Source organism: Lissotriton helveticus, chromosome 5_1, assembly GCF_964261635.1.
Source record: "Lissotriton helveticus chromosome 5_1, aLisHel1.1, whole genome shotgun sequence".
In the NCBI taxonomy this organism is placed as follows: domain Eukaryota; kingdom Metazoa; phylum Chordata; class Amphibia; order Caudata; family Salamandridae; genus Lissotriton; species Lissotriton helveticus.
Window position 1 is genome coordinate 1,767,674,837 of NC_136065.1, and position 27,945 is coordinate 1,767,702,781.

At 47.0% G+C, this 27,945-nt stretch overlaps 1 protein-coding gene across 3 annotated transcripts in view; it reads left to right on the plus strand.

Annotated features, from left to right (window-relative positions):
• CDC27 (cell division cycle 27) overlaps nucleotides 1-27,945 on the plus strand; it is a 1,228,661-nt gene that overhangs the window by 50,326 nt on the left and 1,150,390 nt on the right. Inside the window, exon 1 of one of the 3 annotated variants that reach the window (XM_078645033.1) lies at nucleotides 16,553-16,570. The exons of the other annotated variants lie outside the window; for them this stretch is intronic. The gene's annotated coding sequence lies outside the window, so the exon portion shown is untranslated. Of the gene's footprint in view, nucleotides 1-16,552; nucleotides 16,571-27,945 lie in introns of those variants that run through there. 3 annotated transcript variants of the gene reach the window in all.

Consider the following 27,945-nt stretch of genomic DNA (forward strand, 5'->3'; position numbering starts at 1 on the left):
TAGAGACCAGAGGGGGCCCCTCCACGTACCAGGCAGGGGGGCCCCCTCCATTATCGTTACACCACTGGGCCCTGGGTCAAACTGATTTGCATATGGCCATGTCTGAACTGGTGTGGCGGAGTGAGCTAAAGAATGATGATGGATTAAACCCTTATCAGTTGACTCTGGGTGAGTGCTTGCATTGTTCAACACTCCGTCCATCATCCCCTTTGTTTTTTCAAAAATGGAATACCCCACAAGTAAAATTTGAAATGCCTCGCTGCCCAAATACACTCCCAGCTTCCCTTTAGATGCAAGAGTAATTTATTTCAGCATCTCTGAGTGCTTTGTATGCGAACGCTACTACTCTCTCTTCTCCTCCAACCACCTGAGAGAGTAAAGCTCCCAGCCACTTGAGACTGGCAACTGTGGTTAAAATAGTCTTAAGCTTCACATCAAAATGTCCCAAAGTTAGCATCTTACCAATCTCAGATTTGATTGGTCTCAAGATTGTGAGAAAGCTTTTATGACAATCAAAACGCACTCCCTTCTTCAACAATACCCTGATAGGCTCAGCCACATTCGCAAATCTCATGATAAACTTGGAGTAAAACTCAGTAAGTCCTAGAAAAGGCTTACTTTGTTCCTAATCTACAGGCATGGGAGCCCTCAGTATGCTCTCTGCAAGCTCCAGTTAAGGATGAATACCATTTCCAGTTATGACATCACCAAGATAGGCAACAGACGTCACACCTATACGACACATCTTTTTTTACAGTGAGACCTTTTTCCTTCAATCTCTCCAGCACACGCCTCAGTACTGCACCATGCTCCACATCGTTCCTTCCATAAACCAGAATATCGTCCTGAAAAAAACAAGAACTTTGCAAAATCACCCAGCACCATCTTAAGAATCCTATGAAAACAAGCCGCTGAGGCCAGTCCAAAGGGCATCCTCAAAAAACGGTAAGCTCCCAAGTGAGTTGCAAAAGCGGTCAGGTGTCTGGAGTCACTGTGCAGCACAATCTGATGGTGCGCAAATGAAAGATCTAACACACTTAAAACCTTGGCACCCTTCAACATACTGATGGACTCAGAAATATTAGGAAGAGGCTGACGGTCTACCCAAGTCCATTCATTCAACCCTTGCAAGTCCCCCCACATTCTGACACTAGCACCACCATCCTTCGGCGCCAAAACCACTGGGGCAAAGCACTCTGAAGCCTCTATCTCCTCAGTGACACCCAAATCCAACAATCTCTTGGGTTCCATCTTTAAAGGTGCCATCATCCTGTTTGGCACCCTGCGTGCCTTGTGCACACAGGTTTTGGCTCCTCTCTTCAAGATGATACGGTGTTTGAAACCCTTGAGACGTCCCAAACTATCTCTTAACACTGCTGGAAAATCTTCAAAATATTGCTCTCCACCACCCATGTGATCATCCAACATAACTTGGTCCTTAGGATTGTGTTGTACCTGCTGCTCAGCCAGTGTGAGTGTGGTGTGGAATGTTAGGGTCGATGATGCGGTGGAATGTTGGATGAGTGGAGATTCAGTTGGGAGAATGGAATGAGCAGCAGGAAGGCTGTTCCTGGAGGGGCTCACTGTATCCTTATCGTGAACCAACTATCTAAATAAAAACCATCTTAAGCTTACCAGAAAGTGTCTCCATCAAGAGGAGTTCCCCAGAGGACCAACAAGTCTAATAGCTAACCACCATCAGCTTCAAGAAGTAGGTGATGTTACTTTGGGAGAGTGTATATCCATCACAAGGAGTTCCCCAGAGCAGCAGCCAGTGTGAGGTGTGCCTAGCTTCCAGAACCTCTTCATGGAAGTGTCATCACGAAGTGTTTCTGAGAGCTATTATTTCTTGTGACTGTCGTGTGTTGAACAGCTCCTGTTTTCCATTTCTGTTGGACTGAGGAGTCCATCTTGCGTGCCTTGGGGAAGAGCATCTGGTGAGGTGCAGCATTCCTCAGAACCCGTGTCAGGAAGTGTGTTTACAAGTGTCTCCATAGTTTTTGTTGTTGGGAACGTCCCTTGGTTGCATGTTGGGAGGAACGGCTAGGAGGTGTCCCCCGCAGCTCGTGTGAGGATGAACTGCTGGGTGACGTGAAGGGCGTTGTTTGGCCCTACTGTGGTAATCTCTGCTTTTGACTTCATGTTTTACCACTGTGCCTGTTTTTTTAAAAATGTTTTTTTTATTTTTAAACTGTTAAAATCTGTTGACTCACTTTCTTTCAACCGTTGTCAGTGGTGCCAGCGTGAGCCGTGCATTGCTCCAGCTCGCGCAACGTCTTGCAGCTTCCACGTTGTGCTGCACAGACGTGCCTACAGCCACCCGGCTCTACGTCGTTCTGTCGAGGAAGTTTCTTTGCTGTGTTGTTTCCTGTTGCCGGACGGCACCTACTCGCTGTGTGACGTTCCTTGAGCCATTTTTCAAGATCTGCACTGCGTTTTCCTGCGATTTTTGGAGTGACTCCCTGGGAACATCTGCTTATGCAGACATTTGGTGAAAGACGCTTCGTTATTTGTTTTTGATTTCTTTCCATTTCTTTGTTTCCGATTTCTATACATTGCACTTTAGATAAAATGTCTAATTTTTGCTTGTTGAAACTTTGGGACACTTCTAAAATTGGTGGTATTAACTTCATTGAAGGGTGTCTTTCACCATCAAAGTGTTCGTTTTTTGTTTTTTTTAAAGTGGTGTGAAGTAGGCTGTCATTTAGGCATGCTGCCTCTCAGGGTTGCTTCTTGTATCCTACCGCTATTTTCGTGGTTGTGGGTGACATTGGTGTGTTACCTTTGTGGGCAATGTTTTTAATTCACACCTTGTGGTTGTGAGAGTGTATGTGAGAAGGTTCTCCGTTGCGGAGCTTCTCTGGCCTACCACTATTTTCGTGGTTGTGGGTGACTTTGGTGTGTTACCTTTGTGGGCAATGTTTTGTAATTGACCCCTTGTGGTTTTTGTTGGAGTGTTTGTACCTCTTACTGTTGGGGATGTGTATGTGAGAAGGTTCTATGTTGTGGAGCCTCTCTAGCCTACCACTATTTTTTGTGGTTGTGGGTTGGCTTCGGATTGCCTCCCTTGTGGGCCTTGGTTGGAGAAGACTTTGTTTTTGAGTCACTTGTGTCTACCACTTTTGTGTGGTTGGTTGGTGAAGTTCCCTTCACCTGTAGCTTTGCGTTTTCGCTGAGCATTTTCTGTGTTTGTTCTCCCTTTCCTTCCTATCTTTAAGCTCAGGGGTTTTTGTTCTAGTTGAGCATGTGTGTCTTATGGTGTTTTCTTCTGCACCGTTGTGGTTTGTTCCCCTTGGTGTTCATGTTCTTTTTCGGCCTATCCAGCTGGCATGTTTGTGACTCAGGGGTTGGTTCGCAGTGTGTGGTGTAGTAGTTTGCAGGTTTGTTTGGTTTTGTCTGGTGGGGTGGGAGTTTTGTGTGGAAAAGGGAGTGGATGTGTGTAAAAATTGTCTTTCTGCCTATATATTTATTTTCCTGTCTAGTTTATTTTCTTCTTTGTAGGTTGCTTTGCCTTATGTTGACATTCTTGCAAATTGCTATTTTCTCCTGTGCTTTCCTGCAGTTTTGGGATGTTAACTTGTCATTCTACTGGTTTGCCGTCAACCATTCTCATGTCTTTGCAATGGTATCTTTTCAGATTTATGTGCGTGGTATTTTATCTTTGATGTGGTTTGCACTTGGATCATTGCATTGTGTTTTGTTTAATATGAGGAAGGGAGAAGTGTTGTACCTGCTGCTCAGCCAGTGTGAGTGTGGTGTGGAATGTTGGGGTGGATGATGCAGTGGAATGTTGGATAAGTGGAGTTTTCAGATGGGAGAATGAACTGAGCAGCAGAATGGCTGCTCCTGGTGGGGCTCACTATCTTTATCTTGAACCTACTATCTGAACAAATACCATCTTAAGCTTACCATGGAACAGGACCTTCTCTTCATTACAACAGATTGCTGGCACCAGGGTTCAAAGTGATACCCAAGTCACGCTGATGCCTCCATCCTAACAGGTTGTCGCCCCTTTCTGCTACATACACCTTTCCAACTATATATCTGCCTTTAAATTCAATCTTAGCCACGACATATCCAAGAACATTGATGCGTGAAACTCCATAACTGACTTGATTAATATCCGGAGGAAACAATAACAAATTACTCAACCCACGCTTTCATCCCACTGTTTGTTGCCAGTCATAGTAAAAGGTGAACCCCCAAACAGCCAAAACCACAAATTCCCGTCCATCTACCTCAATGCTACACTCTGGCATTACCACCTTCTCTGAGTCAACCTCCCCATCCTTATCATTGACATTCAGAATGATGGTATGCACTGCCTCAGCGTTTTCACTCACCCGGTTTCTTCTAGAGGATCTACACACATGAGCATGATGCCCCTTTATACCACACTTCTTAAACACTGATTCCCTTGCATAACAGTTTAGACTGTTAGATAAATGTGAAAAACGACATTATTTAGAATATCTTGCCTTTTTGAGAATCATTGGTACTCTTCTCATGAAAGTCACGATCAGAACTCCGTGGCTGCACATCACGTTCAGGACCCAATTATGTATCACGGTCAGAACTACGCACATGTACGTCCCTTTCAGACCCTTTTCTCTTAATGTTAGAAGAAACTTTAGCAATATTATCAGTGTACAGTTGAAGATTATTAGCATCTGATAAAGCATGAATGTCACTTTGCACCTACTTCTTGTCCTCAAGATTCTTCCTCATTTCTTTTACCCATATTTACGTATTCTCAACCCCTTCAACAATAGCTATAGCCTCGGTCAACGATGGATTCTTTGATAATAGTTTTTCTTTCACACCGGTGCTGTTGGTGCATCTCACCAGCTGATCCCTCACCTACGAATAAGATAGCTCCCCAAATTCACACCTACGTCCAAATTTCTTTAGCGATGTCACATAACTGCCCACTCTTTCAGCAGGACCCTGCACTCTTGTGAAAAATCTGTGGCATTCTAATTCCACACTAATGCGAGGTCCAAAGTATCTTTTCCACATAGTCATTGACATTTTATATACATCTGATGGTTCCCCATCACCACTGCCTACAGGTATTACGTCCATACTATCATAGATGTACCTCCCTTCTACACCCAAATTGTGTAGTAGTGGCTCGTTTCCAGAAAGCAGAGAACTTCTCTCCACCGACAGAAAAGCCGGAGGTTGTGACATACTGGTGGTGGTAGCCATGGTTACAAGGGAGAATGTACCCAATAAAGTGTGTTAACCACACAGTGGTGTGAGTAATAAGAAATATCTAGGAAATAGTACTTGTCTCTAAAGTTTAAAGAAAATCACCATATTTATTTTGTTGGTGAGAGTTAGTTGAAAAGTAAATAAAGAGTTCTGATCTCACTGTTGAATGTAAAAACTGCAGTTATTAACATCAATCTTCAGTTCAAAGCTTTGAACGTACACTCGTTTCTTGACATTAGGGAGATAGTGTAGAACAAACATAATCGTCATGACATAATAAAGGAGTTGCAAGGAAGAAATGGGGCACCCATTTTAGCCGTGAGGTGAGACTCTTGCAGGTTCCAAATTAACGGTTGTTTCTGCTGTTTTCTCAGTTTTCTCTGGTTTCTTAGCTGGGTAAAGCCACTTACAAGTGTCACGAGAGTTAATCTCGTACTCCGGTGTGCCTCATCTCCGGTAGTCTGGTGCTCCGGTGTGCTTCATAAATTTTCATAAATCGTAAAGTAGAAAGCAGGTTCAATTATTATCAGTAGGATAATCCGTGGTTTTCACTGCCTGTCCCGAATCGGGCATTAGTCGCTAGTCACCAGTATTGCCGATTCTGCGTATGTTTCAAAACTTGTTTATTGCAAGATAGAACCACCGACTGATTACTCAGTTTGCTAGCCAGCTATGGAATGGATGATCTTGACATTACCATGGAGATCATGGTATTCTATGGCTGAAGCTGGCGTTCTCTAAAGGCATAGTAAAACAACACGGATAAAGTAGTTAACAGCCGCCTGCTGGAGGACGATGTGTGTCACTGACTCTAGGAAGATTACGCAGGGGGCACACAGTGGCGGATGGCAATACAAAAATGGTACTGAAGTTGTACTGCATGTATGCAGTAGATTTATACAGTGTTGAGACAACAGTAATTGTGCAACCGATAGCTTCAAATTATGAAGTAATTTGTTCGGAGATGTAAAGGTGCATAGAACACTTGAAATATGGGAACGTGTTCTACAAATAAAATAGTCTAATTCGAGCCTATGAACAATATCACAATTATGCAAGCTTCGGTAGATAAGAATAACAAGACACAACCATATATAGTTTTGCCCAAGATCACCCATTTTTCATATGGGGAAGCAGGGGCTAGACTCGCATTCTCCATCTTCCAGAGCCATCGATGCAGACAACACATCTTGAAAGAAACTAATGTAAACTGAGGGAATACGAGGACGGGAGAGATGTGTAACTTTCCCTCTGTGTGAAGAAGGTCCGGGACTTGAGTGAGCAAGATCACAGAAGAGTCCAAGCCAGATATACACACTAGTATGGGTCATTTAGAATGTTTGGATTGAAGATGAAGTAAGGTGGAGACAATCCATCACAGTGTGAATTTGAGTGCAGTGGGTGAGTGAGACCGCAGTTTTGTGGTAGGGTTCATAGCTGTGGTTGTTAGTGAGGGCACGTCATGAGTAACCCAAAGGGCACACATGCTCATGCTACTTTTGGCTGGAAAGTAGCATAAAGAATATACACAGCTCTCTTGTGTGAGCAGCGCCTGTGCCTGGGGGAGGGGGTGACTGATCCGTTGATAGCGTGTTGTAATCAAATGATGGTCTGGACTTCATGCGTAGATTAGTTAGATTCTTCATTAAGTAGTTACAAGGTGAAAACTAGGAACCCCACCAAGAGCTGCCACCCTGCTGCTCAGCCCATACCCAACTGACACTCACAGACATCCAAGATTCCATCCATCCCAACATTCCACGCCACACTCATACTGGCTGAGCAGCAGGTACAACCCATCTCCCTTCTTTACGTGGAGCAAATGCATAGTGAAACGTATCAACTGAAACAATCAAAAGAATGACAACATGGCAAATGAAACAGACATATTGCCAAGAAATGTAATGCAATATATTAATGCATAAGAAACTATGCATACATAGATACACAAACGACCACACCCATAATCACACTGAGTAAATAAAAGAAAGTTCTCACATCACAACCTCTCACACCATAGCACAACTCATCTCGTCACCTCACAAACTCTTACCCCATTCCACAGCTCATCTGGCACTGACCTGTACTAGAGACATCACACCACATCACGCTCTGAACATAACCTCGCATCACATCTCTTTCTCATTTAAACCCCCATCCCACATCATAAACCAAACTCCACATGCCAGACTGACATGAAGAGCAACACACAGGGAAAAACCTAAAAGCAGTGCGTCCGGGAACAACAAGACGTAAAGGCGCACAACCCATCAGCAAACCAACACCCTCATGACACTGCTACACGCACTCAACAAAATATTAAAGAGTGCATCACACATTCGCTAACACACACACCTATCAAAACAATGCTAAGCTCACTTACCCACTAAAGGGGAACTCAAACACTGAGACAATGGGTGACTTATTCACACACCGTCAATGACGAATATCTTGTAATGAGTGACTTAACAGAACACATCCATCTTATACACGACTCAAACCAATGAGTGGCTTAACACTACACAGCCACCTCATACACAACATCAATCGTGGTTCACATTCTGGGACCTATGTCCCCTCCAAATTCAAATTATGGGACTGGTCTCTCTATCGTGGTTCACATTCTGGGACCTTTGTCCCCTCGCAATTCTGACTCAATGACAGCTTCTGGGATCGCTATACCGGTCCGGGTTCACTCTGGACTCTAGCTTCTAGAATCACTGTCCCGGTTCTGGCCTCTATGCCCCTTATCGCTCGTGTTTTTAAATTTTCTTTTTACATTTGTCTGAATGTTCACTCTGGACTCTGACCAGCTTCTAGAATCAGTGTGCTGGTTCTAGGCTCACTATGTACTCTAGTTTCTGTTATGGACTGTCCTTTTTTTCATTTATTTTTTACATTTGTGCCCATAATGGACCTCAGAGTGACGGACACCAAAATGACATGCGTAACACTGGTATCATAGTTTATCCATTAAGTTCTGAGTAACCCATGGATGCTACAAGACAGTTCCAGGAAAGTACCACGGAGATCAATAAAAGTCAGCTTTTCTTTCATTGTGCTGGTGCAGTGGTGTTAGATAGCCACTAGATGGCACTGTTGTGTTACTTCTAAATCCATATGAAGAGGGTGCAAAAGTACGATCCCACGACACTCCATCAGCCCCGGAAAGCAGTGCACCGTGAGGAAGACCGGAGTATCTGGAAATAAAACGGAGACATGCGCCTCCTAAGCGCAATACAAACACTGTGCCTGTGGCTAGATCCAACCACAAGATGGCGGAACGTACGTGAAGTTGAGTCGGATAGCTCACGGCAAGACTTTGCAGGCAGCACGGAATGAAATTGTCTGGGCACTGCGCAAGGAGAAACGGAGCTCGGGCTGGCAACACCGAACGAAGGAAAGGAGTCAGTTGAAGGTAGGTGACGGTTACAGTTGAAAATTTAAACTAGCGTGGCACCAAACACCGCACGGCATTGCCCCAAGCACTCTGCACAATAAAGTCGGCCCTTAGACAGAAGTAGCGCACACAACGTCCTTCCCACGGGAAGCAAGTGAACTACTTCCAATTGACTGCTGCTGAGGATCATCCCAGCATCAAAGTCGAAAAGTGCCCATCACCAATACAAGACAGAGCGGCATGGACTTAGCCCACATTTGAGACTACATCAGTAGTCCTAGTCCTGTAGTTAGCACCTCACACTGGGGCACAGTCTTTCCCCCCGATCACCATATTTCAAGGTGTGAATCGTTACAGTGCCAACACCATTACGTGGCCAGCACTTCACACCGGAACCCGATCCATATTTACAGTGCAAGTCCACAGTGCTTAACAACTTCTCACTGAGGCCCGGTCTTTGCCCTCGAATAATATATCGACAATAAACACCGGGGCCCGATCTTTGCCCCCGAATAACACACTTCAAAGATACTTCACACTGGGACATAATCCTTCAACAGTTAGCACTGGGCCTGATCTTTACCCCCTAACATATAAAAAAAAAAAAATACTAAAGCTCGTACTTTGCCCATAATTAACACTAAATCCGGCACGCTTGGGTTATAGCGCGACCGATGGCAGGGTCACTGGTGGGGTTCAGGAGCCAGATAGCGTTAAATACATGCCTTTAATTTCCATTTACCCTGTGACTTCGTAGGGCTTCAATTTTCTGTTTCCTTGAAGTTTCTTTAAAGTATTTTTCAGTTTTCTTTAGGTGGCACATGTGGATGATTCTTCAGGATCATCGCCAAATGTTAGTCATATGATGGTCCGGACTCCATGCGTAGATTAGTTAGATTCTTTATTAAGTAGTTACAAGGTGAAAACAAGGCACCCCACCAGGAGCAGCCAACCTGCTGCTCAGCCCATACCCAACTAACACTCACAAACATCCAAGATTCCATCCATCCCAACCTTCCACGCAACACTCCTACTGGCTGAGCAGCAGGTACAACATAGTACTCATTTGCATGATCTCTGCAAAGTCATGGGTGATAAAAGGGCACTGTAACAGAAGGATACTGTGTGCTTGATGAACTCTGTCCCTGTGTGGGATCATGAATACACTTCAGGGAGACATTTACATTAATTTCTGCTAAGGCTTGAACCGAATTTGCGCAGGGTGTGTGTGTGAGTGATTGTGTGTGAGGGATGGTTAAAGGCATGTAGCAGCCAAAGATAAAGCGCGGCAGCAGTCACATTGATTTAAAAAATAAAATAAAAAAAGCAACCATTAAGCGGGTGCTTTGCCAGGACGCTGGGAGTGGCATAATGTACCTGTGATGGGCGTAACAAATAGAGCTGCCGACTTAGGGCCTGAGGAATCCGGTTAGTCTTAGCGTTGGCTGTACCAAAAAATGCTGATGGTAAAAAAATTATTTACACTTATAATTAATATAATTTAAAAAATGGCTGAATATGTACAGTTATGAAATCGGTTAACAAACCATGAAGGAGCAAAAGAAAACTAGCAGGGCAAGTAGGGTGTTACAGTGCCGGAACATGTCCCTAGGGCACCTTCTGAGGCAACTGATGAGGCCGGTCGGGGAAGCGCATAGCTGTCCTGCCTGCAACGCCTCCTAGGACGAAAAAAATTCACGAAGGTAACCGGCAGTCAGAGAGATGTCTAATGTGTCTCAAGTAGATACAAGACATACCTGGTCCAGAGTTGAGATTGTCCCTTGTAGGGGAAAATTCTTTGAGGAAAGCAAAAGGACCTACAATAAAACGGGGGATATATAAGTATCCTGTTATCAAGTAAAAGCGACTTAAAAAGCAGGACGAAGCAAATGACTCAACTCAAATAGCAAGGTCAGCGTTATGACTAAATGGAGCAACAGGAGAGCAACTGGCTCAACTTGTAAGATGATATCTCAACATGACCAAAAGAAAGGGGGCTTTGCTTAATGTGGACAGTGCAGTGACCAGGACCCCCTTAGGAGCGGACCTCTATTTATCGTGTAATGGTATTGCGGCCGTGGTCTCTATTACCAACATAAAAACAACATTTATGTCGGAGTAGGTATGCATAAACACGTGTTAAGGTAATAGCAGTGGCCAGTAGCTCGAACTAATACTCGCCAAGGATGACTGCTGCTCCCGTTTCACAAAGGATTGGGTCAAAAAAAGTTACAATGGGGCATATATGCCTGGTGCTATCGCTACGTAAATAAAGAAAGGGCCAGTATATAATGGCATCGAAGTGCGGCGGCCAAGAAAGCGCGCCAGTAAATACCTGCAAGTTGCGCAAATCCTAGGATTTTCGGGTCTTCGCCGGCAAATCTATCACGTTTCCCAGCCTCCGGTTGTACATTGCACCAGCTATTCTGGCAGCTTGATGTACACCAGACACGGCTCCCACTCGATGACTTGGACAGCGCGACTTGCAGATATTTACTGGCGTGCTTTCTTGGCCGTCGCACTTCGATGCCGTTATTATTTACTGGCCCTTTCTTTATTTACGTAGCGATAGCACCAAGCATATATGCCCCTTGGTAACGTTTTTTTGACCCAATCCTTTGTGAAACGGGAGCACCAGTCATCCTTGGCGAGTATTCAATCAATCAATCAATCACGGCATTTATAAAGCGCGCTACTCACCCGGGGGTTCTCAAGGCGCTGGGGGAGGGGGACCGCTACTGCTCAAACAGCCAGGTTTTGAGCTGCCTTCTGAAGGAGAGATGGTCCTGGGTTCGCCGAAGGTGGGTGGGGAGGGTGTTCCAGGTCTTGGCTGCCAGGTAGGAGAAGGATCTTCCTCCGGCGGTGGCTTTGCGGATGCGTGGTATGGTGGCGAGGGCGTGGCTGGTCGATCGTAGCTGGCGGGTGGGCTTGTAGAAGGTCATGCGGTCGTTGAGGTACTTGGGGCCCAGGTCGTGGAGAGCCTTGTGTGCGTGGGTGAGGAGTCTGAATGTGATCCTCTTGCTGACGGGGAGCCAGTGCAGGTCTCTCAGGTGTCCGGTGATGTGGCTGTGTCGTGGGATGTCCAGGCACAGTCGTGCGGAGGCGTTCTGGATGCGCTGGAGTCTTTTTTGAAGTTTGGCTGTGGTTCCGGCGTAGAGGTTGTTCCCGTAGTCCAGGCGGCTGGTGACGAGTGCCTGGGTGACGGTCTTCCTGGTTTCAGTGGTGATTCAATGGAAGATCTTGCAGAGCATGCGCAGGGTGTTGAAGCATGAAGATGAGACGGCGTTGACTTGTCTGGTCATCGACAGGGAGGAGTCCAGGATGAAGCCCAGGTTGCGTGCGTGGTCTGTTGGCTTGGGAGCGGTGCCCAGGGCCGGGGGCCACCAGGAGTCGTCCCAGGCGGAGGGTGATGATCCCAGGATGAGGACTTCCGTTTTGTCTGAGTTCAGTTTGAGGCGGCTGTTCCTCATCCAGTCGGCGACGTCTTTCATCCCTTCGTGTAGGTTGGCTCTGGCGGTGGTGGGGTCGTTGGTGAGGGAGAGGATCAGCTGGGTGTTGTCGGCGTAGGAGATGATGTTTGAGGTTGTGTTGGCGTGCGATGGCAGATGGCAGACGGACAGATCCCAGGCTGTAAAGCTGGACAACTTCACAGCCCCCACACTCCCAACCACCTGCGGTGTCCCACAGGGCTCCTCACTGTCTCCCCTCCTTTTTAATTTATATCTTAAACCCCTCCTGCACTCCCTGAAAAATAGAAAAGTCATTATTTACAACTACGCAGACGATCTACAGCTGGTATTTCCCCTCAACTCTCCAGACTCCGTCGAGGAATTTCAAAAGACCATGCTGCACATTCAGAGCTGGATGGATCAGAACCATCTTAAGCTGAACCCAGGAAAGACTGAGTTGGTACTCCCTAGCAACAGCGCACTCAGCTGGGGCCCCCACTTCTGGCCATCCTCAATGGGCACTCCCCCATCCCCCTCCCAGTCAGCTAAAAGTCTTGGGGTTACTCTCAGCGCCGACCTCTCACTGAAAACCCAGGCCGGAACAGTGATCTCCTCCTGCTTCTTCCAGCTTAGAAAGATTAAAAAGATCGCCCATCTGCTGACCCATACTGCTCTCATCCAGGTAGTACTCGCACTGGTTCTCTCGCGATTAGATTTCTCCAACTCTATCTACTTGGGTCTTCCCCTCACCATCGCTAAACGCCTGCAGATTGTTCAAAATCAAGCGGCCAGATTAATATTCAAGAGCAATCGCAGGAAGTCAGCCAAACCTTTGTTGGCCTCCCTCCATTGGCTCCCTATAAACCATCGGATCACCTTCAAGACAGGCTGCATAATTTTCAAGGCTCTCCATGGTAAAAGCCCCAGGTTCGTCAATCAACTCATAAACAAACATGAACCGACCCGCGACCTCCGTTCTGCCCATCTGTCCCTCCTCACGGTGCCGACATATAAAAAGAAACGACTTGGTGGATCCTGCTTCGCATACCTCGCCCCAAAAACCTGGAACTCACTGCCCTTGTCTATCCGGAATTGTACCAAGCTGACAGAGTTCAGGAGAGCGTTGAAGACCTGGCTATTCAAACAAGCGCACGGTTAGAGCATTATTCCATCTGCCTCTTTACTTACCATCTTCCATCTGTTTCCTCAGCGCCATGAAACCTCTGGGTGACCGTGCGCTTAACAAATTCCGCATAAGATAAGATAAGATAAGATGGCTGCGAGGGGGCTCATGTAGACGTTGAAGAGGGTTGGGCTGAGGGAAGATCCTTGTGGTACGCCGCAGATGACTTCGGTGGCCTCGGATCTGAACGGGGGGAGGCGGACTCTCTGGGTTCTTCCGGCGAGGAATGAGAGGATCCACTCCAGTGCTTTTTCTCGGATCCCGATGTTGCTGAGGCGCTTCACTAGGGTGTGGTGGCAGACGGTGTCGAATGCCGCAGAGAGGTCCAGGAGGATGAGGGCCGCTGTTTCCCCGTTGTCGATCAGGGTTCTGATGTCATCGGTGGCTGCGATTAGGGCGGTCTCGGTGCTGTGGTTTGCCCGGAACCCGGACTGCAAGGGGTCGAGGGATCCATTCGTCTCGAGGAAGGCGGCAAGCTGTTTGTTGACGATCTTCTCGATGACTTTGGCCGGAAAGGGAAGGAGCGAGATGGGACGGTAGTTCTTGAGGTCGGTGGGGTCCGCCGTTGGTTTCTTCAGGAGGGTGGTCAGCTCGGCGTGCTTCCAGCTTTCCGGGAAGGTGGCGGTGTGGAAGGAGGAGTTGATGATGTTCCGGAAATGGGGTGCGATGATGGCGTCTGTTTTGTTGAAGACGTGGTGTGGGCAGGGGTCGGTTGGTGATCCGGAGTGGATGGAGTTAATCGTGCGGGTGGTGTCTTCGGTGCTGATCGGGGTCCAGTTGCAGAGGGTGGTGGTGGCGGGCGTTGGTTCGGTGATAGGGTGCGTTGTCTGTGCGTTGAAGCTGTTGTGTATGTCGGCGATCTTGCGGTGGAAGAACGCGGCGAGTCAGTTGCAGAGGTCTTGCGAGGGGGTGATGTCGTTGTTTCCGGTGCTGGGGTTGGAGAAATCTTTGACGATGCTGAAAAGTTCCTTGCTGTCGGGGGCGTTGTTGTCCAGTCGTTCTTTGAGTGCCGACTTCTTGGTGGCGCGGATCAGCTGATGGTGTTTGCGGGTGGCGTGCTTGAGGGCGGTCATGTTGTCTGTGGTTTGGTTGAGCTGCCTGGCTTTCTCCAGGGTGCGGCAGTTCTTCTTGGATTCCTTGAGTTCGCCGGTGAACCAGGGGGTTTTCTTGCTGGCGGGTCTGCTGGGGGGGTTCTTTAGTGGTGCGATGTCGTCGCAGGCGCTCAGCCACTTGGTGAGGTTGCTGGCTGCTTCGTTGGGGGTCCGTTGTGTTGGTGGGGGTGTTCTGGCTGAGGGAGGCGGTGAGCAGCTCGGCGGTGATCTTGCTCCAGCAGGGAACCTGTTGCGGGTGGTGGTGGGTCGCAGTTTTTCTGAAGCTGAAGTGGACGCAGCTGTGGTCGGTCTAGTGGAGTCCGGTGGCGTGGCTGAAGGAGATGTGCTTGCTGGATGAGAAGACTGGGTCAAGCGTGTGGCCGGCGTAGTGGGTGGGGGTGTTCACCAGTTGCTTGAGTCCGAGGTTGTCCAGCAGGGCGGTGGTGTTTCTGTCGTTGTTGTTCTCCAGGTGGAAGTTGAGGTCCCCTAGGAGGATGTAGTTGGCGGAGGGCAGGACGTGCGGGCTGACGAAGTCTGCGATGTCTTAGCTGAATTGTGTGCGTGGTCCCGGGGGTCTGTAGATGAGGGTGCCTCGGAGGGTGGTCTTGGGGTCAGTGTGTATCTGGAAGTGCAGGTGTTCGGCGGTGGTGAAGGTGTCGTCGGATTTGGTCGAGATGCGGATGGTGTTCTTGTGTACGATGGCGATGCCTCCTCCCGTCTGGTTGACGCGGTCCTTCCGGGTGATCTTGTATCCGTCCGGGATAGCTATGGCGATGTTGGGTGCTGAGGAGGCGTTCATCCAGGTTTCGGTGAGAAACGCGATGTCCGGTGCTGTTGCGTCGAGCAGGTCCCAGAGTTGCACGGCGTGCCTGTGGACGGAGCGGGTGTTCAGTAGGATGCACTTCAGGTGGTTACTGCTGGTGCTCGATTTGGCGGGGGTGGAGCAGGTGAATCGGCAGGCTTGGCAGGAGAAGGGTCCGTGGACGCGTCTTGGGGCGGCACGGCAGAAGGCAGGGTTCCGTCCGGCATTGAGTGCGTTGAGGGTGGCGGCGTCGTAGGTTCGTCGGTTGGTCTTGCATCGCTGGGGACCAGAGGTCCGGGCGCGGTCCAGGCGCGGACGGGCGCAGACGGGCTTGCCTTTGGCGCGCCATCGGCGCACAATCGGTGCGCCCGCTGCGCGTGACCGCTGCACGTACGCGCGGTCGCCATTTATGGCGAAGTGGGAGGGAGGAGCAGCTGGGAGCTGGGAGGCGGGAGCGGGGAGGGCACAGAACGAAAGGGGGCGTGGCCGCTTGGACGGCGGCGGGGAGCGGGGCGGGCACAGGGGAACAACAACGAAGCCTACACAACAGCGTGTAGGGGACAGCAGAGACGAGATAAAAAGGAAATAAACAGTTACAAAAGGAAAGAAATAGAACTTAAATACAGTTGGCAAAAATACACGCACGCTGGAAGCGGCGGAGGGGTGGGGAGATACAAAAAGGAATAAACAGTTAGCAAAGGATAAAATAAAAGTTAAATAAAGTTGGCAACAAACACACGCACGCTAGAAGCGGCAGAGGGGCAGGGAGCAGAGAGGCAGACACAGCGAGGCTGCGGGCAGCAGCGAGGCGGGGGCACACACACAGCTGGTCGCCGTGCGGCGCGGGGGTGTCCTGAGAACAGTATTAGTTCGAGCTACTGGCCACTGCTATTACCTTACCACGTGTTTATGCATACCTACTCCGACATAAATGTTGTTTTTATGTTGGTAATAGAGACCACGGCCGCAATACCATTACATGATAAATAGAGGTCCGCTCCTAAGGGGGTCCTGGTCACTGCACTGTCCACATTAAGAAAAGCCCCCTTTCTTTTGGTCATGTTGAGATATCATCTTACAAGTTGAGCCAGTTGCTCTCCTGTTGCTCCATCTAGTTATACGCTGACCTTGCTTTGAGTTGTCATTTGCGTCGTCCTGCTTTTTAAGTCGCTTTTACTTTATAACAGGATACATATATTTTCCCCGTTTTATTGTAGGTCCTTTTGCTTTCCTCAAAGAATTTTCCCCTACACGGGACAATCTCAACTCTGGACCAGGTATGTCTTGTATCTACTTGAGACACATTAGACATCTCTCTGACTGCTGGTTACCTGAACAGTTTCTCTAATTAATTTATCTTTCAGATTTTACAATTGACGCACTTCTTTGAAATATTCCTAAGAACTACTTTCTTATCTACAGTATTTGGTAAGCTACTGTAGCGTTTTTTTAGGTGGGTAATTTTGCAGGCGGCATGGGTTTTTTAGTGCTTCCCTAACGGACACCTTTGTGTCACTATATCTCTCACGGTATCCACTAGCACTTTGCTTTTAGATGTGTGCTGCTCACTCTCACTTTTTATTTTTAGGTGCTCACCACCTTAATTAAGAAACAGCACGGTTATGTCTAACTTGTCCTTGCTTTCTTTGGGGATCCCATTCACCCACCATATCAGACACTGAATCTTCTTTCCACCCAAGTGCCCATCTGCTAGTCCCTAGGGCCGTTGTGTTGGGTCACGCACGCCTCCTCTCTCTGAAATTATGCTCACCTTTTTCTCTCACCACTTGAGCACCCTTCAAACTCAAATGCACTGGCATTTTCTCTCTCTCTTTCGATTAACACTATGTAATATTTCTGTGTGTTCTCTTCTTTTTGAAACATACTTATGTATGCTTATAATTGTCTGCCATTACAGCCCTGAAGAAGCCCTTTTTTCTGGGCGAAACGCGTTGGCTGATTTCGTTCCTATGCATACTGCAAATACATCTGACAAATAAAAGAAAGATACCAACACAAGAACAATTTCGTCAGTCTAAATATGTACATTTGATTTGTCCTTTTTATGTTGCCTCTCACCCACAAAGTGTTGTATTTATTTTATGATCGTCTAGCAGCAGATCATTTGAGGAGGGCAATATAGGTTAATAAGATTGCGACTAAGTCTGGTAGTGCTGTCAGCTAGAACCCAGCTGCTTGCTTTATACAAAATACTTTTATGCCTTGCTAGGATGTAACAATCAGGCTATATTTTGGCAAAATGTGAGCACCTTCAATAATGAATCTTACATTTGAGGGAATGGCATCCATACCACCAAGTAGATTGAGCATGTCCCTGGGCTCTATATCGACGCAGGGTTACAGAGTACACCTACGAAAACAGACTTAAACCAGAAAACTCGGTGCCATAAAAATTAAACAAGTTCGTTTAGCATAGCTGATGTTAACAAAGTTATCAAAGCCATCAGAGAAAACTGGGCACCTTGCTACAGTGGGTTCCCAGGCTTGCTTTTTAACCCCGATTTATAATTTTGCACCTCTTTACTAGGAATCTTTTCAAACCGCCTTTTTTGCCGCCATCCTGGAGAAGTTCTTCCCTACACATAATTTACAAAAAGGACAATAACACAGATTCATTAAACCTTATGCAAAAATGTATTACATGAATTGGAGAATAGGGAGTGAGGAGTAGACTTTTTTTTTTTTTTTTTATAAAACCGGATTTAGGTAAAGCTTATCTACTTCAACCAACATAGTTGCCTTGTTTCACTTGGCACATTGCACTCCTTTGCGTTCCCACCCACCACTTTTTGCATGCCAAGTACATTATTATGCAGCCTTTGATGGGGTTGACCAAAAAAAACCTCTTGGTTAAACTTGCAAACTGGGGCAATCCACTCATTTTACCTTGGGTAATTATTTCGTTTTATTCTGACACGTGGGCCTAAACCACGGCTGGGCTTTAGCCCCTCATGCTATTTAACGACTATGAAGCTGATCCAGGTTGCGCCCTTTCAAAGGCAAATACAATTCCACCAAGGATCAGATCACACAGGCTGCTGGTTATTCTAAAATAGGCAGATGACCCGATAATATTTAGAACACACCAAACTTGGCTTGCTGCATTCACTTGCCTAACTACCATCTAAATAACTTGGTGGCCATTGTTCACAAGAGAAAGGCGATGGTCTTTGGGAGATATAAGAACAAACCCAAGCAGTGCTAGAGGCTAGGTCATCTGAAAATCGTGCACACACTGAAATGTAACTACTTGGTTGTTTGGTTTATGGAGAGCGTTAAACCGAATTTGCAGATGTAGGAAAGTGCCCCTTTTTGCATGGTTACCCCCTAACTTTTTGCTAGATACATGATTCCATGCCAATCGCTTTTTTTCCCAAAACTGTACCTTTGTCTCCATGATTAGCATACTTATGGGCCACGTGTAAGTCCCTTGTGAAAGGTACCCCTGGTACCAAAGGCTTTGTAACCAGAGAGGGTCTTTGAGGGCTGCAGCATGTATTATGCTATCATCAGAGACCCCTCACCTTAACACTGACACACAGTGCCATTGCAGGCTCCGTGTTTTGGTGCATACCAAACTGAAGAGGGAACACATCCCTGTGTACCATGCCCCCCAACACTGCCTTTGGCATGGGTAAGTCACCACTCTAAAGGCGGGGTGCACCATACCACAGGAGAGGGCATAGGTGCCTGAGCAATTTGCCCCTACAATGTCTGTGCCATTCCGATGTAAGTGCAGAGAAGCCCTTTTGAGTACATGGGCTGGGTGTTTGTCAGCACAAATGCCACAGCTCCATGATGACTTTACTGAAGACTGAGAAGTTTGGTACCAAACGTCTGAGCATGTTAAACCCACACTGATGCCAGAGTTTGATTTAATTAAAATGCACTCAGAAGGCATCCCCCTGAAAAACGACAAGCCCTTGTGTGGTTCCTGAATGGTTACAAGCCACCTGGGTCCTGAAACACAGCCCATCTTGGGCAAAGGGGTCAGGCCTCCTGCCCAGGATGGGCCGGGTCAACGAAGGGGAAGCTTCAAAAGCTTGCCGCCTATTTTAGCTACCCAACGCCTTTGCTGCTATCAGTAGCGAGCTCCCACCAGTTCGGACCCCCACTTTGGGCTGTAGAATACCCGGCCTGTCTCCTGCTTCAGAGACCCTCTGAGCTGAAACCAGCGAGTCCGCAAGCCAGCAGCCTCCAAGATCCCCCAGACCTGCCCTGCCTTCGAGAAAAATTCTTGTCTCCCGACAATGACCAGAAACAGCTGAGAAAACCCCACACCAAAGACACCCTTGCATCCTCTGTCCCCCAGTTATCCAACCTACCTTCCCAGCCATTGGTTGCCTTTCTCCAGCCTTCTGGTCCAAGCATGCTACCTCTTTCCGAAACAAACAACCTCCATTGAGAAGCATTGGGCGCCCAATGCTGGTTTGCACCCGGCTGCCCCTGAGCCGCTGGTGGTGTAGCTTTGGTGCTGCTTTGTGGCCCCCACCACGTGCCCACTTCAACCCTTGGCGCATTTGCCCTAGGACCACGGGTACCTACCTGCAGACTGTGCCTCTTTGATGTATACCCCCACCCCCTCTGCGCTCGGCCACCTCTGTGCCGATGGTGGTGCAGTACCTACATAGTCTTGAACCTTGCCCTGTGTTGTCCTAAACTCTGAAAGCCTGGTCAAGTAGGTAGAGTACTTGCTTGTAAACTTTTTAACATTGTTTTCCTCCATAGTATTGTATTGTGGTTCTGTCTATTACATTGTACTGTCTAGCCATCTTACCTTATTGCTGCAAAAGCATACAACTGTACTTAATTGGCATGTACTGAAAGTATTCTTACTGCTGTAAAGTAATAACTGCATTTACAAAACATCATTGCATTGTTGAAATGTATTGATACTTTTACAAACTAGAAAACTTCCCTGCACTAGGGAATTCTTGGTTCTAGAATAATAAAATAACAAAGTAACAACTTTTTATTCAACCAATTGGTCTGGATTCCGTCTTTGAGTGTGCACTTTCATTTCTTGCCTGAGTGTGTACAATAAAAGCTTAACACTACCCTTTGATAAGCCGAACTGCTCAGCCCAGCTACCACTAAATTGAGATTAAGGTATTATCTACTTCGACCTCTGCCATGATTTTGGGGACTTACTGGACTCTGTGCGTACTATACCTCTTTTTGGTATAGTATATACAGAGCCAGCTTCTTACAGCATCTAAAATAAAACACAAGAAAAGCCTCTGCTGTAACCTTTGCACTGCGCAAATTAGTCATTTACCCAGTCCGTCAGCAGAAGTTATTATAAGAGCTACTCGATCGAGCAAAACTGCTACTGACTATTTCTTATAGTCACCAAGCTTAACCATTGTTGAGTAAACTGCAGTATATGGCATACAGAAGAATTTTCCACCTACCAAACCTTGTCGCTTGTGGATCTCTGTTACGTATTGACTTCAGCCTGACTTGGCAGGCACTAGAATGTAAGGTATCATTTAACGAATACTATTACTCATTGAAGCTAAAAGAGACAGACTGACATTCCTTGGTCCTTGTATTTAAAAACTGCGGCTTAGGCCTTAAACGTGAAATTGGAAATTTTAACAACTACTTCTACCTCGCATCTGGCTATAAAATCAGTCTTACATAAGCAGGTTCTGGCTCTCTTGAGAAAGGCGGACTTGTAGAAAATACAATCTGCTGCCTGCGCTCATACATTTTCAAACTCTGGTGAAAATGCAATCCAACCTAAAGGTGGCTTTAAGCAGGGAGTGCAGAAATTGAATTCTCAGAGCCAACTGAAAATTGCGTCTGTTATGGCTAAAGTTTGATTTGCAAAAACAGGAAAGAATCCATGTTACACCTTCTTTGCTGCTGCCTATAATTTTTTATCAGCACCTTCCACTTTGCTATAACAAATGTTTTTAAAACTTGGTATCTCAACATCTAAACAAGCCCTGGACTACTGTCCGATAAGTACTATTCAATAGACTTAGCCCGATTTGACAAATACATAAATATAACTTACTCCATTAAATCACAGGGAAATCTAGACCATGATGGGACTTTAGCCCTTAAACAATTGTTATGCATGGTCCATCAGTTGAGTAATAGACTTATTAATTAAAACACTTTTTTAATGTTTTTTCGCAGACCACCTAATTCTTTGTAGAGATAAAGTACTTCATATTAGATTTAGGTGTTAATGTAATTGTACCAATTTTGAGAAATTGAAACCATAAAAACTTTATCCATTCATTCAATAATTCACTTGCAACATTTTTGAAAACACTAATTGGGACCTTAGGACGCTCACAGCTTAGTTTGATTTCCATCTGGCAAATCCCCTACGGAATGGCAAGCGTGATCACCAAATAACCAAAGGTTAAGTTCCCAATTGATCTCCCACCACTCAGATTTACTCTGTGCTCTAGCTTGTTGGGAAACAACTATGATGTTGACCGGTTAACTGCCAGTTTGGACACCTCTAAACTTTTGTAAAACCTGAGCATTTTGACCTGTATTAACTCTGATGTATTTGATGAATGTCCTCTCCATACAGTGTCCGTGCATTCTAGCCACTATTGGTTCTGTTGGTACGGCAAAGAGCACCGGGGACAGAGCTCCCGGAAAGCACTGCTCCCCGAAAGCACTTGCTCACTTTGTTTGGAGCATAGACACTTTTCCCTATTCTTGCCCTTGCTAATGGTTTCGCATAGAGCTATTTAATCCACTGTACCTTTTTTCTTCGAATTGTTCAAGGACCTTAAACCTGTACTGCCAACTTAAAGCGTCAAAAGTCCTTTTCAAGGTTGAGCACCAAGGAGGCCTGTTGGGGCCATTGGGTAGGAGAAAACTCCAGTATTTGGAATATCTGTCTTATATTTAAGAAGGTTTATTTTCATGGGATAAATCGGGTATGATCCTAGAGTTTTGCTCTGTATGTTGTAGTCTGTTCAGTATTGAAAGGGGCCTATGCGATGAGCTATCAAGACAGTCATGTCTGATTTGGCAATGACATCATTAAGGCTTTCTCCGCGGTGGGGGATGGAGACCTCTGTCATCAAATGTGATGGTGTTTAATATAGCAGTTTCTTGAACAGCTGAGCCAGGTAGGTGTTGTAGAATTTGATATGAAGCCCATCTAAGCCCGGGGTCTTCCCAGCTGCCAGCCCACGCAGACTCCCCCGATATCTAGTTCAGTAATTGTCCCACCCGTTTTCTTCCTGTACTGTGGTGCCACTCATGGCAATATTAGACTGTCTAAAAAGAACTCTGTTGCTTTAGTGAGATGGTTACCTGTATTATTTACAGTAGTACTCATTAAAACTGTATTTAGTTTCCTGAGTATTTTTGCTATCGGGGTTCACCTTAAATGCAGTTACAGCGGTGCCAAAATGTTTCTCTTTAATGAACCATGTCCGTGTACTTGCCTGATCATCGCCAGGGTGTTCTTTCCACATAGAAAGGTTGATATGCATGGATTATTCTGCCTATCAGAGTTGTATGTTTTTCCTTGTGTTTCCAGAGTATGTCATTAAAGGTAGCATTATCTACTATAGCTTTTTCTAGCACTGTTAAGGAGTCTTCAAATTTCTGCAATTCTTGCTCTATCAATTTACGGGCTGCCTCTATCGTCCCATATCAATCATTTAAAAGCCTTTTTTTCAACATGGCAGGGGAGGAGGTCGACCATTTGTTTTTGTCGAAGTATCTCATTGTGCCCCTAACGGCCCCATTTAAATCCTATAACTAAAGATGAAACAAAAAGTGCACACCTGGCACCCAGAACTCCGATCCCGTTTAATTAGAAGAGTACCAAAGAAGTACCGCCCTGCTGACCTTGGAACTGGTGACGAAGAGGCTGCACTGAATTGGACTGCACCTCTGCTCATTGGGTTAGCGAAGCAAAGCTCTGTGTCTGCTGTGTCCTGCTTGTAGAGAAGTCATCCCCCCAAGCCCATCTTGAAGCGGAGACTCCAAAAGTTGGCTTACTTGCTGTTCGCAGCACAGGGCCACAAAAGCTGAAGCCTGCTGGGGCAAGTTGGTAAACCAGATTGACCAAGAGACAATGATCTAATGCTCAAAAGTTGCAACTTAGTCTCATGGACCCAGGCGAATCATTGGAGTGCAACCTGGTCGCCCTGAAGGAGAGTTATTGCCAAAAGAAGGAAAACCGCTGTGCCAGTTAACTAGTAGCCCAGTGGCAATTGAACTTCTGCTGACCCTGAGAGGACTTCGAGGAATGTCTACCTCTACGGCCAAAATTGCCTCCCTAGACCATGACGCATATTCTCTATCTCTCGCATATTCTCTATCTCTCGCATATTCTCTCTCTCTCTCGCATATTCTCTCTCTCTCTCTCTCGCATATTCTCTCTCTCTCGCATTCTCTCTCTCTCGCATTCTCTCTCTCTCTCTCTCGCATTCTCTCTCTCTCGCATATTCTCTCTCTCTCTCGCATATTCTCTCTCTCGCATTCTCTCTCGCATATTCTCTCTCTCGCATATTCTCTCTCTCGCATATTCTCTCTCTCGCATATTCTCTCTCTCGCATATTCTCTCTCTCGCATATTCTCTCTCTCGCATATTCTCTCTCTCTCTCTCGCATATTCTCTCTCTCTCTCTCTCGCATATTCTCTCTCTCTCTCGCATATTCTCGCTCTCTCGCATATTCGCTCTCTCGCATATTCGCTCTCTCGCATATTCTCTCTCTCTCTCGCATATTCTCTCTCTCTCTCGCATATTCTCTCTCTCTCTCGCATATTCTCTCTCTCTCTCGCATATTCTCTCTCTCTCTCGCATATTCTCTCTCTCTCTCGCATATTCTCTCTCTCTCTCATATTCTCTCTCTCTCGCATATTCTCTCTCTCGCATATTCTCTCTCTCTCTCGCATATTCTCTCTCTCTCTCGCATATTCTCTCTCTCGCATATTCTCTCTCTCTCGCATATTCTCTCTCTCGCATATTCTCTCTCTCTCGCATATTCTCTCTCTCTCTCGCATATTCTCTCTCTCTCTCGCATATTCTCTCTCTCTCGCATATTCTCTCTCTCTCTCGCATATTCTCTCTCTCTCTCGCATATTCTCTCTCTCTCTCGCATATTCTCTCTCTCTCGCATATTCTCTCTCGCATATTCTCTCTCTCTCTCGCATATTCTCTCTCTCTCGCATAGAGCGAATATGAGAGCGAGAGTAGATATGTCTGGAATGTGAACTCGTCACTTTGTTCTGCAGCAAAACATATGAGGGAGAGTATATGAGCGAGAGAGAGAATGAGCGAGAGAGAGAATGAGCGAGAGAGAGAATGAGCGAGAGAGAGAATGAGCGAGAGAGAGAATGAGCGAGAGAGAGAATGAGCGAGAGAGAGAATGAGCGAGAGAGAATGAGCGAGAGAGAATGAGCGAGAGAGAGAATGAGCGAGAGAGAGAATGAGCGAGAGAGAGAATGAGCGAGAGAGAGAATGAGCGAGAGAGAGAATGAGCGAGAGAGAGAATGAGCGAGAGAGAGAATGAGCGAGAGAGAGAATGAGCGAGAGAGAGAATGAGCGAGAGAGAGAGAATGAGCGAGAGAGAGAGAATGAGCGAGAGAGAGAGAATGAGCGAGAGAGAGAATGAGCGAGAGAGAGAATGAGCGAGAGAGAGAATGAGCGAGAGAGAGAATGAGCGAGAGAGAGAATGAGAGAGAGAGAGAATGCGAGAGAGAGAATGCGCGAGAGAGAGAGAATGCGCGAGAGAGAGAGAATGAGCGAGAGAGAGAGAATGAGCGAGAGAGAGAGAATGAGCGAGAGAGAGAGAATGAGCGAGAGAGAGAGAATGAGCGAGAGAGAGAGAATGAGCGAGAGAGAGAGAATGAGCGAGAGAGAGAGAATGAGCGAGAGAGAGAGAATGAGCGAGAGAGAGAGAATGAGCGAGAGAGAGAGAATGAGCGAGAGAGAGAGAATGAGCGAGAGAGAGAGAATGAGCGAGAGAGAGAGAATGAGCGAGAGAGAGAGAATGAGCGAGAGAGAGAGAATGAGCGAGAGAGAGAGAATGAGCGAGAGAGAGAATGAGCGAGAATGAGCGAGAGAGAGAATGAGCGAGAGAGAGAATGAGCGAGAGAGAGAGAATGAGCGAGAGAGAGAGAATGAGCGAGAGAGAGAGAATGAGCGAGAGAGAGAGAATGAGAGAGAGAGAGAGAGAATGAGAGAGAGAGAGAGAATGAGCGAGAGAGAGAGAATGAGCGAGAGAGAGAATGAGCGAGAATGAGCGAGAGAGAGAATGAGCGAGAGAGAGAATGAGCGAGAGAGAGAGAATGAGCGAGAGAGAGAGAATGAGCGAGAGAGAATGAGCGAGAGAGAGAGAATGAGCGAGAGAGAGAGAATGAGCGAGAGAGAGAGAATGAGAGAGAGAGAGAGAGAATGAGCGAGAGAGAGAATGAGCGAGAATGAGCGAGAGAGAGAATGAGCGAGAGAGAGAATGAGCGAGAGAGAGAGAATGAGCGAGAGAGAGAGAATGAGCGAGAGAGAATGAGCGAGAGAGAGAGAATGAGCGAGAGAGAGAGAATGAGCGAGAGAGAGAGAATGAGAGAGAGAGAGAGAGAATGAGAGAGAGAGAATGAGCGAGAGAGAGAGAATGAGCGAGAGAGAGAGAATGAGCGAGAGAGAGAGAATGAGCGAGAGAGAGAGAATGAGCGAGAGAGAGAGAATGAGCGAGAGAGAGAGAATGAGCGAGAGAGAGAGAATGTGAGCGAGAGAGAGAGAATGTGAGCGAGAGAGAGAGAATGTGAGCGAGAGAGAGAGAATGTGAGCGAGAGAGAGAGAATGTGAGCGAGAGAGAGAGAATGTGAGCGAGAGAGAGAGAATGAGCGAGAGAGAGAGAATGAGCGAGAGAGAGAGAATGTGAGCGAGAGAGAGAGAATGTGAGCGAGAGAGAGAGAATGTGAGCGAGAGAGAGAGAATGAGCGAGAGAGAGAGAATGAGCGAGAGAGAGAGAATGTGAGCGAGAGAGAGAGAATGTGAGCGAGAGAGTGAGAGAGAGAGAGAGTGAGAGAGAGAGAGAGTGAGCGAGAGAGTGAGCGAGAGAGTGAGAGAGAGAGAGAGTGAGAGAGAGAGAGAGTGAGCGAGAGAGTGAGCGAGAGAGTGAGAGAGAGAGAATGAGCGAGAGAGAGAATGAGCGAGAGAGAGAGAATGAGCGAGAGAGAGAGAATGAGCGAGAGAGAGAGAATGAGCGAGAGAGAGAGAATGAGCGAGAGAGAGAGAATGTGAGCGAGAGAGAGAGAATGTGAGCGAGAGAGAGAGAATGTGAGCGAGAGAGAGAGAATGTGAGCGAGAGAGAGAGAATGTGAGCGAGAGAGAGAGAATGTGAGCGAGAGAGAGAGAATGAGCGAGAGAGAGAGAATGAGCGAGAGAGAGAGAATGTGAGCGAGAGAGAGAGAATGTGAGCGAGAGAGTGAGAGAGAGAGAGAGTGAGAGAGAGAGAGAGTGAGCGAGAGAGTGAGCGAGAGAGAGAGTGAGAGAGAGAGAGAGTGAGAGAGAGAGAGAGTGAGCGAGAGAGTGAGCGAGAGAGTGAGAGAGAGAGAATGAGCGAGAGAGAGAATGAGCGAGAGAGAGAATGAGCGAGAGAGAGAATGAGCGAGAGAGAGAATGAGCGAGAGAGAGAGAATGAGCGAGAGAGAGAATGAGCGAGAGAGAGAATGAGCGAGAGAGAGAATGAGCGAGAATGAGCGAGAGAGAGAGAATGAGCGAGAGAGAGAGAATGAGCGAGAGAGAGAGAATGAGCGAGAGAGAGAGAATGAGCGAGAGAGAGAGAATGAGCGAGAGAGAGAGAATGAGCGAGAGAGAGAGAATGAGCGAGAGAGAGAGAATGAGCGAGAGAGAGAGAATGAGCGAGAGAGAGAGAATGAGCGAGAGAGAGAGAATGAGCGAGAGAGAGAGAATGAGCGAGAGAGAGAGAATGTGAGCGAGAGAGAGAGAATGTGAGCGAGAGAGAGAGTGAGCGAGAGAGTGAGCGAGAGAGAGAGTGAGCGAGAGAGAGAGTGAGCGAGAGAGAGAGTGAGCGAGAGAGAGAGTGAGCGAGAGAGAGAGTGAGCGAGAGAGAGTGAGCGAGAGAGAGTATGAGCGAGAGAGAGTGAGCGAGAGAGAGAATGAGCGAGAGAGAATGAGCGAGAGAGAATGAGCGAGAGAGAGAGAGAATGAGCGAGAGAGAGAGAGAATGAGCGAGAGAGAGAGAATGAGCGAGAGAGAGAGAATGAGCGAGAGAGAGAGAATGAGCGAGAGAGAGAATGAGCGAGAGAGAATGAGCGAGAGAGAGAGAATGAGCGAGAGAGAGAGAGAATGAGCGAGAGAGAGAGAATGAGCGAGAGAGAGAGAATGAGCGAGAGAGAGAGAATGAGCGAGAGAGAGAATGAGCGAGAGAGAGAGAATGAGCGAGAGAGAGAATGAGCGAGAGAGAGAGAATGAGCGAGAGAGAGAATGAGCGAGAGAGAGAATGAGCGAGAGAGAGAATGAGCGAGAGAGAGAGAATGAGCGAGAGAGAGAGAATGAGCGAGAGAGAGAGAATGAGCGAGAGAGAGAATGAGCGAGAGAGAGAATGAGCGAGAGAGAGAGAATGAGCGAGAGAGAGAATGAGCGAGAGAGAGAATGAGCGAGAGAGAGAATGAGCGAGAGAGAGAATGAGAGAGAATGAGCGAGAGAGAGAGAATGAGCGAGAGAGAGAGAATGAGCGAGAGAGAGAGAATGTGAGCGAGAGAGTGAGAGAGAGAGAGAGTGAGAGAGTGAGCGAGAGAGTGAGCGAGAGAGTGAGCGAGAG